The following is a 12233-nucleotide window of genomic DNA, read 5'->3' on the forward strand; positions in this document are numbered from 1 at the left end:
CTGAGCCACTCAGGCGCCCCTTTATTCCCATTTTAAAGAGGACATTGAAGGACTTGGAGTTTACCGCGAAGTGCTGGTGGCTGATCACTTCATTTTCTCTGTTCAGAGCCAATCCTCCCTGACTCTTTACAAATGAAAACCAGAATTTACTATTGCCTGCATGCTTTTGTCATTTTCTTGTCTTCCTGTGTCCAAGGTCGGATCCCTAATGGGTATAATTAAAATTATAAAAGAGAGAGTGCGTGTGTACACACATGTGTGACCAAGGAAGTTCAAGGCCTTCAGTATGTAAAAAGATATCCAGATCAGACCTTTGTTTTTAACCAAAACAAACAAACAAGAAACAAAACAAAACAAAACAAAACCCTAGACATTTTAGGCAATCCTAAATTATGTGATAGATATGTAACTTATCCCTCTATAAACAGAAATGAAAATTAACCAAAAGGTCCTGATTAGCAGTTTGCCTATGTCGAGCCAGTCAGTGTCGTAGTTAAATGCCAAGGACTAACTGGCTTTCACTTGGATCCTTATCAGCTCGCACGGCCTAGGAGAGTTACTTAATATGAGGAGACAGTACTGGGTAATTGGTCTGGAGTCAGTCTAACCCACCATTTCCCATCTGTGTGAACCTGGGCTCACAGCAAGGATTTAAACTCCCTGAATCCTCATCTATAAAGTAGGGGTACCAGAACCTAGCGCATCAGTTGTTGTGAGAATTAAATGAGTAAAAGCATGCAAAGCATGGCACATAAACTTAAAAGGCAGTGGGAGTGATAACAGGAGATTAAATGCATGGAAAACACTCAACATACATTAAGTGCACATAAAAGGGAGCTGCTATGTTATAGCCAAAGACGTCACTGGGAGAGTTTAAAAAGTCCTTGAATTCAGCAATTCCTCTGGGTATTTATCCAAAGAAAATGAAAACACTAACTCGAAAAGATTATATGCACCCCTGTGTTCATTGCTGTCTTCTTTACAATCGCCGGATACGGAAGCAACCTAAACGCCTATCAGCGGATGAATGGATAAAGAGGATGAGTGCGCGCGCGCGCACACACACACACACATGCACGCGCACATGCAATGGAATATTATTCAGCTATATAAAAAAAATCTTGCCATCTTCGATAACATGGGTGAAGCTTGAGGTCATTATGCTAAGTAAATGTCAGAGAGGGACAACTTCCATAGGATCTCACTTAGATGTGGAATCTAAAAAATGAAAAACAAGCTCTTAGATACAGAACGGATTGGTGGTTGCCTGAGAGGAGGGAAAAGGGTAGGCGAAATTGGTAAAGGTGGTCCAAAGGTACAAACTTCCCGTTATAAAATAAACAAGTCCTGGGGTTGTGATGTACAGCGTGGAGACTGTAATTAATCATACTGTATTGCATATTTGAAAATTGGTAAGAGAGCAAATCTTAAAAGTTCTCATTATAAGAAAAAAAAAGTACAACCGTGGTGATGGATATTAACTAGACGTATTATAGTGATCTTTTGCAATATGTGCAAATATTGAATCATCTTCTGCACCTGAAACTAATATATTGGTGTATGTCAATTATACTTCAATAAAAGATAAGTTAAAAACTTAAAAAATAAATACAGAGCTTGAAATTCAATTTGGATGTGAAATGGGGGTTTAAAATAAGAACTTCCCACCCATATTTAAAAACAGTTCTTTATTTTGTTTTGTTTGTTTTGTTTTGTTTTAAAGAAAACAGAGATGGGGCACTTGGGTGGCACAGTGGATTAAAACTTCTGCCTTTGGCTCAGGTCATGATCTCAGGGTCCTGGGATCGAGCCCCGCATTGGGCTCTCTGCTCAGCAAGGAGCCTGCTTCCTCCTCTCTCTCTCTCTCTGCCTGCCTGTCTGCCTACTTGTGATCTGAGACCTCTGTCAAATAAATAAATAAATAAATAAATAAATAAACCAACCTTTAAAAAAGAAAAAAAGCAAACGGAGCAGGGTCCCCTCATCTCACTTCTTATTGTTCTTAAACATACAAGCATTTTCCATTTCCGTGTCTGCTACCTTGGTGAGTAGATGATATGTTTGCACGTGTTTACTTCTATTAAATCTGACAAGTTGCCACCTTCCTTGTTACAGTTTTGTACAGGACTCAAGTTAGCTGTTAAATAAATATATCCTTGAAGTGACCTCTGAACCACGAAGTTTGGAGCATAAAGTTTTCCTTTTAATAATATGCTTCTGTTTGACCCCAGTATGTAAAGAAAGAGAGATTACTGCCTATGACTTTGGGTCAGTTTCTTATCTTTCACAGCTCTTTGGGGAGGACTTCCTTAGAGAAAGTGAATATTTGAAATGGTATCTTAAGATTTCAATTTCACACATAGTGGTTGTAAGAAATAACTGCTTACCGGTGGGATTTCATTTCTATTCAACGGGCAATTAAATTGCTCAAATTTAAGCTTAACATTTAGAATCAAATCTCAAAATGTGTTTTTATTATGAACAATTTTAAAGCAATCATGACCTCATTGTATCTTTCCATAGCAAACCTCATGCCTTCTGCAGAAGAGGCAATTCGATAGTTCTTGAGAGTTGGGAAAATCTGCACTTGAACCCTAGCCGGCGGGATTGCAATTTAATTCCATCTCTGCATCCCCACCCCGACTCCTTGCAAATCTTGAATACCTTAAAATTTAGAAATTTTAATTTCTAAATTAAAATTGAACATGAATGTCGGAGGAAGGCCGAAGCAGTCTACATGATGAATCTGACCTCGGGTAGATGACATTTTTCCTGTTGGCATTTTCTATTCTTTTTGCTTATTACATGTACAATTGTTTTCTAGGGAAGAGCAGTTTCCAGTGACTAAGGCTTCATTTCTTTGCTCAAATGGACTTCTAATAGAAATGAAAATGCAAATGTCATTGGAAAAATGCCAAGAATGACAATTTACTTCTTTTATTTCTTTTCCCCAATCGTCAGAAGCTAACTTGTATCCCATGCCTGTTAGCAATGACATTCACATATAGCAACCGAAATAAAGATTTGTCTTAACATGGCTTCAGTCCCCATGCAAAAGTCTTTAAACTATTCCTTTGTCACAGACATCTGGCTCCCAAACTCATTTCAGGACATTTCAGCTGGTGGATATGTTTTCACAGAATGTTAGACCAATCAGTAATCTTAGTGATAAATAAATCAGGTTTCTTACCTAGTAGAAAACAACCCCAGAAAGTCTAAAAAAAAAAAAAAAAAAAAAATCCATTTCAACTGAGGTTCAGGAGAGGGAACGTAGGTGTTTGACACAGCTCTGCTGTTTGTTCGCTGTGTGATTTGAAGAAAGTTACTTCACCTCTCTGAGCCTCAGTTTCTATATCTGTTGAATGTCAAAAATCTGCCTGTTGTAATGCTCAGCGGGGCCAGCGCTAGGGTGAGGTGGCTGCCATGCCTGTTCACCTCACGGGAGTTTCGAGAGGATTCAACAGCGTCATGTGTGGGGAAATGCTTTGCACAATGATGGTGCACAGTAAATACCCAGAAATGGCGGCTATTGTCTTCACCCCCATCTTTCAGACATTACAGGCACTGTATCAGGAAACAACTAGCTGGTCTCCCAGCTCATCAAGACAGCCACTGAAGAATGCTGAGACCAGAAGCTGCGGGAAAAGCTCAAGTGTGTGTAAGACATCAACCCGCCCCAGGCTTGGGGGACCCCCATCCTTCAGCCAGCAATGCGGGACTGTGCCCATTTAGGTTCTGGACAAGCTGCTGACAGCTTCATTGCTTCTCTACTACATTGCCTACCTCAGCTGCATCCCTGATTGTATCTAGCCGATTTCCCCCTTTCCAACAACTTCTAGACTGGCTTTTATAGCTAAGACGAGAGGCACAATCCAGTGCTGAATCATTGCCCTCCCATGTCACAATTCCACAGCAAAGTCTTGGCAGACGTAAGCTCCTAGCATGTTTTAGAGGAAGGGACCTCAACAATGTGATTCCTTGGCTTGCTCTTGGGAGCGGCAGGGGTTCAAAGAAGCCTCCTTAGAGGGCTCCGCCTGTCCCTGCGCCAACCTCAGCAGCACCATTTTTGTGAACCTTTGACGTGCTGCCCCACCTCTCTGGACCTTGGTTGCTACATCTGTGGGCAATTCAGAGTCCCCATCCCATGGCGCCCTTATGATGATCCTGAGGAATGAAATACATAAAGTGCTTGGAAAGGAGACTGTCACATAGTAAGCTTCCAAGGAAGATTTTCCTCATACAGACAGATGCCAGCTATATAATACTTGAACACCCATTGATAATTCAGGACCTTTGAGGGGCAAGGCAAATGAGACCTAGAGTCAACGGCTCTTTCTTTCACCTCTGCCACCAACAAACCCTCCCCCACCTTGGGTACTGGACCTTGACCTTAATTGCTGCTCCAAGTGAAAGCAGGGAGTCAGAGCTGGGTGAGCGGACTTTCTGAGCCATCCTTGTGCTCTTGGGTTGTACAAGCTGTCTCCTCTCTGTAGCTGGGGGGGGGGGGGGTGCCCCACCTGAGTGACACAGGGCAGGGCCTAGCACGTGGCACGTTTGAAATCCAGCCTCGTTCCTGGGGTCTAGAAAGCCTTATACAGTCTGGTCCCCACTTCTCCTGTGACCGCACATCTCCCTCCCCATCTGGGCTCGAGCCACACTAACTTTTTTTTTTTTTCTATTCCTTAAAACTAACCAAGACAATTCCTTTTGGAGGGCTTTTGTACTTGCTTTTTTCCTCTGCCTGTGATGTTCTTCCTCTGGATTATCCCATGGCTCCCATGTACTTCATTCAGGTCTCCGTTCAAATGTTTTATCCTCTTAAGAGCCTTTAAAAATTCCACTTCTCATCATTCTTCATCCTCTGAGCCACTTTATTTTTCTTCCTGGAATCATCATTACCTCCACTTCACTACATATACATTTGTAGATTCTTATGTGTTTTGTTTTGGCCTTTCTTCCCAGCTAGGATGTAAACTCCGCGAAGATAGAAATTCTTTACGACTTGTACCCGGTTGTGTCTTCAGCACCTAGAATGGGCCCAGCACATGGGAGGCCCTTGATAAATATTCACTGAGTGAATGAATGTACAAATGGTCACCCTGCTTCCCTCCCGGCCAAAGCACGCTTGCGCCATGCTCTCTGGGGAAATGTTGAAAATTTTGTCTTCCTTGAGCATCACTTTTAGGAGAAGATAAGGTCTCGGATGCCATTCAGATTTGCGCCCCAAAGTTGGTTTGGGAAAGAGGTCAGGCTCCTGGCTTCTAGGGACCCTCAGATGGGAGTAGTCAGGAAGCAAGGACACTCTTTGAAGCTGGCTTCTCTACTGCGGGGTCCCCTGCCCACGAGGAGACGTGGCCACAGTGAACCAAAGTGTAGGAAGCAGACAATTACAGGAGAAAAGACACAGACTTTGGAGATGGACAGGCTTAGGTTTTAGTCCTGGCTTTTTTAGCTATGTGGTTTTAGGCAAATTACTTGACAGCTCTGAGCCTCGGTTCCATCACGTATAAAATGGGGCTAATTATATCTTCATCACGGGGTTGTAGGGATAAAATGAGATCTTGTACGTCAAATGCTTAGCATAGTGCTCAATGGATGGTAGCTATTATTAGAATTAATTAAACAAAGAGAACCTCAGAGGAGGATAGTCAAGCGGGGCAGGGCTTTCTTGGCTGAACATAGGTAGATGACATTAGGTAGAATATGGGCTCAGCTCAAGCAGGGTGGGGTCAGCCTCTGTGCCCCAGGAACCCTTGCCTTATCTTACCTGCTCTGGTGACCCCGCCATGGGACAGGTGGGTGGGGCTTACAGAGACCTGGCTCAGCTGCAAGCACAGGAAAACAGCGTGAAGAGACGGCATCAGGAGCCTGCCTTGGCCACTAGCTCTTCAGAGCTGGGGGTCTCTGGTCTGAGGCCTTTCATCTAGACAGGCTTTCCACCAGAAGGAGAGCTGAGGCTGCTTCTGGGGAAGCTGTGTTTTCTGGAACTAAGTTTAGCTGAAAGCACTAAGCCTGGCTGGGGAAGGCAATTCTGACTTTCCATCAGACTGCCAAATTAACCCATCTGGAAATCCTGGTTTTTTCATTGCCATCACCCTGCTCAAGAATTTGCAATGGCTCCCAATTGCCTTTGACCGTGGACAAGGGGCCTAAACTTTTGGGACCCCAGTGTTCTCGTTGTTATAGAGGGAGGAAGTGGACTAGAAGGTTAAGCTGCAGTTCTGTCCCTCTCTCAGGTCAAGACCAAGCTCTCCATGCTTCCATTGAGGTGTGTGGTCCTATGATCCTGCCTACTCCATCGGTTCAACTTTCTATCCCACAGCTGTAGCACCTGAACTTTCCTACCCAGCCAGGCTGTTCCTCCTTGATCTCAAACACCCTGCCTGTACCCATTTTTATGTCCCATCTTATCCTGTTCTCTCTCTCTGTGATGTCTGCTTGGTCTGTGATTCCAAACTTTGGTGCTTGAATAGTAGAGTGGTAAAGAATAAAGGCTTTGGAGAGAAATAAACTTCGTTTCCAGCCTCTGCTTCCCAACTTACTACCTGGGTAATTAATCTGAGGCAAATCTCTGAGCTTCAGCACTTGCAACAATAAAATAGAGATGATGATAAATCTAGGGTTCAAAGGAGTAATGGAGATGATGTGTCCAGCAGGCCTGTTCCTGGCACACGGTCAGTGTTCAGTCAATGGCAGTCATTACCGCATCCCTAGTCTTCTCTGGCTCTTCCTGTTGGGTCCATCACTCTGGACCCAGCTCAAGCTACATCTTTACCCTGGAGTTCTCTCTGTTCCCTGAAACTCATGGTGGCCCCTCCCATCTCGAGTTCTCATGGCTCTTGGCTCTGGGGCCGGATCAAGGCGCTTGTCAGACTCGACCTTGCAGAGCAGTGACTTCATGTGTGTCCAGTGTCTGGCCACCTCAAGAGTAGAGATGCCATGATTTTCATTTTTATCAGCTTCCAGGGTACTGATAGAAATTTGGAGATACTCAATAATTCCTTTTGAATTAAAGCCTTCAAATATCACATCCATGTTAATCAATTTCCCAATTCCTAGATTCACGTGGACATTGAGGAAGGTGTGAGGGTCTTTACATTGGAAACAGAAGTCTCCCCAGAATCAATACTGAGGATGGCCCATGCTTTGTCAGTCACAGACCTCTTAAAAACTCGGTAACTAAAGCTATAAAACTCTTAGAAGAAAACCTAGGGGAGAATCTACATGACATTGGATTTGGCAATGAGTTTTAAAACATGACACCAAAAGCACAGGTGTCATATTTGATTTCCAACTAATTTAATTGTTAAATTAGAAATAGGTTGGGCCAGGTCAAAGCTAAAAACCTATGTACCGCAAAGGACATTACCAAGAGAGTGAAAAGGCAACCTGTGGAATGGAAGAAAATATTTGCAAACCTTATAGCTGATAAGAGGTTAATATTCAGAATATAGAAAGATGTTCTATAATTCAACAACAAAAAAACCAAATAACCCAGTAACAGGCAAAAGGCTTGAAGAGTCATTTCCCCAAAGAAGACAGACGAATGGCCAATCAGCACATGCAAAGATGTGCAACCTCACTAACCATTAGAGAAATACAGATCAAAACCACAATGAGATACCACCTCACACCTCACATCCTTTGGGATAAGAGGACGACTCTTATCCCAAACCAGAAAAGACCAAGTGTCTGGAAAGATGTGGAGAAATTGGAACCCGTGTGCACTGTTGGTGGGAAAGGAAAATGGCCATTGCAGGTCCTGTGGGACACAATACGTAGGCTCCTCAAAAATTAAAAACAGAATTGCCAAATGACTCAGCAATTCCACTTTTGGGTATATACTCCCCCCGAAATTGAAATGAGGAAGTCACACAGATATTTGTATGTCTGTGTTCATAGTGGCGTTATTCCCAAGAGCCAAAGGATGGAAGCAACCCAAGTGTCCATCCACAGATGAGTGGATTTTAAATAAAGGGCATGGGTGCCCAAGGAAATATTAGTCCACCTCAAAAAAGAAAAAATCCGGACACAGACTACAACCTCCATGAGCCTTGAAGACGTTCTGCTAAGTACAAGAAACCAGTCACAAAAGGACAAAGACCGTAGGATCCCACTCACATGTGGCACCTAGAGTCATCGGATTCATAGAGACGGAAGGTAGAAGGGTGGTTGCCAGGGGCTGGGGGGAAGAAGAAAGATTTTCAATAGGTACAGTGCTTTGGTTTGGGAAGATTTTAAAAAAGCCCCAGAGATGACTGCTGGAGTTGGTTGCACAATAGGAACGTGCTTCCGGCCACCGAACTATGCCCTTGAGAATGATTAAAATGCTAAATTTTATGGTATGTCGATTTTACCACCAAAAACACTGGTCAGAGTTCAAGGCCATTTTGGGCGCCCATCTGGGCTAACATGCGGGATTTTACCTATTGTTTCCTGAAGCTCACAACCTTCTTGGCCTTATCTGTGGGTCCATTTAACCCCAATGTTATGGTGAAGCCAGTCTCGTGTATCCTAAGACAGACTTCAGGTGCCCCGGTGGCCCTCCCTGCCCACTTAGGTCTCTGTCAGTGGTGCTGGTCCCTGCCTTCCCAGTGACTTTCTTTGCAGGAGCCCACTTGGCTCCAAGGAAACGGGGAAAAGGATGCAGTTTGTTGTTTTGGTAAAACCACATCTTTAAAGGAACTCAATGCTCGTATAGATATCTATCTGCCCTCTCCTCTGAGAATCCATCAGTTAGAATACAACAGGCATGGGCTCCACTTTGGTGGGGGGCGTTGGCAGGAGAGCGGGGTGGTGTCTTGTGTAAGCAAAGCATCTTTAAAGTTCCTTCAGACCCTTTCCAAAGGCCCCGGGGGCTGCTTGGAGGCCAACTCAGCTCGTCTCAAGCTTTCGGGCTACAATACTTCCCATCATGCTGCAGAAGGCCGCCTTGGGTCATATCTTGCAAAGGAAGAGCTATTAAAAAATATTCCATCTGTATTTCCTACGTGGCCCTCCATCTGGAAATATCTTTTATCTGGCAACTTTTGCAAAGGGAACTGAATCTTGAAGTAGGTCCTGGTTCTCTATTCTTCCAAAAAGTCATTTCCATTCTAACCTTCACAAGGGCCAAGCCATCGTGACTTGGTTTTGGAAACAGGAATGGCATGGGACAGCAGCAAGTTTTTCAGGCCTGGAGGCTTCTTTTTAACCCTGAAAACACCCACGCGGAGGGCAATAGCAAAATCTAGAGAATTATTATACACACTCTCAGCTCAAACATTACTTCTTCCAGGAACCCCCTGCCCCCACCCGCCATGACTAGATGAGGACCCCTCCCATCCCCTGTCTGATTTCATTCGCAGTCTGGATTGCAATTTGTAATTCCACATTTGGGGATTGATCGTTAAGGTACAGTCCGGCTCCCCACAAAGACACCAAGCACCTTCTGCTCAGAATTGAATCCAAGAGCCTCACTTAGTATCCCGCACGTAGTAAGCACCCAGTAAACATGTACTCTAAGAAGGGTCAGTGTCCTTCATAAGGTGATCCCTCCTTAGAATCAGAAAATGTGAAAACCAAGTCAGTTTTCTTTGAAACACTCAAGACCTTAAATAGTTTTAAGAATTCACTTAAGAATGAATGCATGAACAAGTGAATGAATGAAACTCACCTTGCCTGCCTCTCCGCCAGTTACATCAATCCTGGTTGAAATATATCTCCTTCTCAAAACTGTTGTTCCTGAAAGAAAATGACAGGAACCCTCTGGAAGGGAGCTAGAAGCAGAATGGAGGGAGGGAGGCAGGGTGGGGAGGAGAAGTCTTTATCGTCCGTTAGAGAAAGGTTTGCACGGGTCCTTGATAAAGTAGGGACAAATGTCCCCAGGGCCCTCTGATAGCTGTGTGTCCTTGATAGTGTGACTGGGTGGGCATAAGGACAAAGGGATGGATTCTAACGGTTTCTTCACTGCTTGAAAAGGCTGCTTCCTGCCGAACTTGTTTTTCTCCGTTATAAACCAGCTCAGCCTATAAGTGGGAAGGAGTGGCCAGCTTCTCCCAACGTGCGGGGTGGGGGGTGGGGCGGCTTGTGTCTCAGGAACTGTGCGGCTTTTCAAGTTGGGTGCTCCCGCCGGTGGGACATGACGCGGGTTCTGCCTGGGTCTCATACTTTGCAAACCTCACATCACTTTGGGTCACAGAAATCCTCCCCCCATGTCTAAATTAGAAAGGGCAAGTAGCCAGGCTCCCAGCTGATAGGGGAGGAAAAGAGGCCAAAGCCCTTCCAAGCCTTAATCCTGCTGAAACGAGAGGGCCCTAGGACACTTAGTCATTGGACCCTGGCATTCTTGCTCAGAAGAAGGTCTTTAGAGAATTCATTTTTCAAGAGGAAGTGTTTCATTAGGTGGAAATCTACTCAGAGGCTGTATTAATTACATAGTAAGTAGCTTTTGTGGGATTTGTCTTTTGAGTAATTCAGACAGAAGATTACAGTTATGGATAGATGGGCCTGCTGCTGCCAATGATAACTACCTTTTATTGAGCATGTATTATGTGCCAGGCATTTGATATGTTTTATCTTATTTAAACCTAAGAACAACCTTCTGAGATCAGTGGTAGTAGTATCTCATTTTATAGGTAAGGAAACTGAAGGTCAGAGAAGTTCAATACCTAGCTCAGGGTCACACAACTACAGAAGGGCGGGAAATGGGATCGGAACGTAGGTCTTTGGACTCCATACTCTCACTCTTACCCACCATGTCAGTGTTTCCCAAATTTCTGACATTTGCTTATTAACTACCCATGTCCACAGGCCCACACCAAGTTGACCAGATCAAAGTCTTCAAGGGCCTTAGAGAGTCTCTCTCTGGACACCAATCTAAAGTAGACTTTTCCCCAGACACCAACACACCACTATTGTATTTTCATCATGGTACTTATCATTACCTGATATTTTTTCTTTCTTTCTTTTTTTTTTTTTTTTAAGATTTTATTCATTTATTTGACAGAGAGAGAGATCACAAGTAGGCAGAGAGGCAGGCAGAGAAAGGAGGGGTTGGGGAAGCAGGCTCCCTGCTGAGCAGAGAGCCCAGTGCAGGGCTCGATCCCGAGATGATCCTGAGATCATGATCTGAGCCGAAGGCAGAGGCTTAACCCACTGAGCCACCCAGGGGCCCCCTGATATTTTCTTATTTGTGTATTTGCTTATTGTCTTTCTTTCCCCTGAGTGCAGGGACAAGGTACTCAAAGTTTTGTCTCCGGACTGCTAAATAGAGGGTAGTACCTTGTTAGTATTCAATACATATTTACTGGATAAATTAGCTGACATCATAGATATGCCCACTAACATAACATAATAATAAATAGTAAGTTATATTAAGAAGGATACTGAGTCTAGAGCCAGGTTCTAGGGGAAGAGAATCATTATTACACACCAGTGTCTCCCAACGCTGTGGGATGTGGAAATGTTGGTGCATGGGCCATCCCAGAGAAAGTCAGTCCCAAGATAATTAAGTGCTAGATGACACAGCAGATCAGTGGGAGAGCCAGGTACAGCGTAGTCTCCCACCCCCCAACAGATCTTTACCTTTTCCCTGAGAAGTCAATGTGATGGAGAACCAGTGCATGGTTAATAGGGAGGGGCTGACCAGAAATGCAATCTGATTGGATTAAAGAGAAATTAGAGTGGGGACAGGAATGGAAAGCTTTCTGCAGGAAGGAGAAATTTAATTGCCCCGTGAGTGAATATCTGGAAATTTCCTTTGTGTCAGACTTACACTCTGAGCTTTACCTAGGGTGGGTAATTGCTTTTTCTTTGCAACACCCTAATGAATTAAGTAGCATGACCACAACTTTATGGATGAGGAAACTGAGTCACGGGAGGGCTAAGAAACTTGTTCCAGGTCACAGAGCTGTAAGGACTGATTAGGGATTAACAGCTAGGGATTCCAAAGGTAGTTCCCCTCACCAAGCCTGTAAGCAGAGCAGGTGTGCCCAGCAGCAACAGCCCCAGTAAGGGTCTTAGGATGGGGTCAAGGTTGGTGCTGTGTTTCCTGGGTAGCAATGGAATAATGACAGGTTCAGGTTTTCTTTTGATATAGTTATGGTCCAAAATGGCAACCTGTTGGCCAAATGCCCCACACCTGAGCCATGATTGCAAGCAACTCAAAGGTTTGTTACCGTCTCTGGCATTGGCAAAACTGGGGGAGTCTCTGGGTGAGGGGCCCAGAGATAAGAGGACTCCTTGACACTTGT

This window comes from Mustela lutreola, chromosome 1 (genome assembly GCF_030435805.1).
Source record: "Mustela lutreola isolate mMusLut2 chromosome 1, mMusLut2.pri, whole genome shotgun sequence".
In the NCBI taxonomy this organism is placed as follows: domain Eukaryota; kingdom Metazoa; phylum Chordata; class Mammalia; order Carnivora; family Mustelidae; genus Mustela; species Mustela lutreola.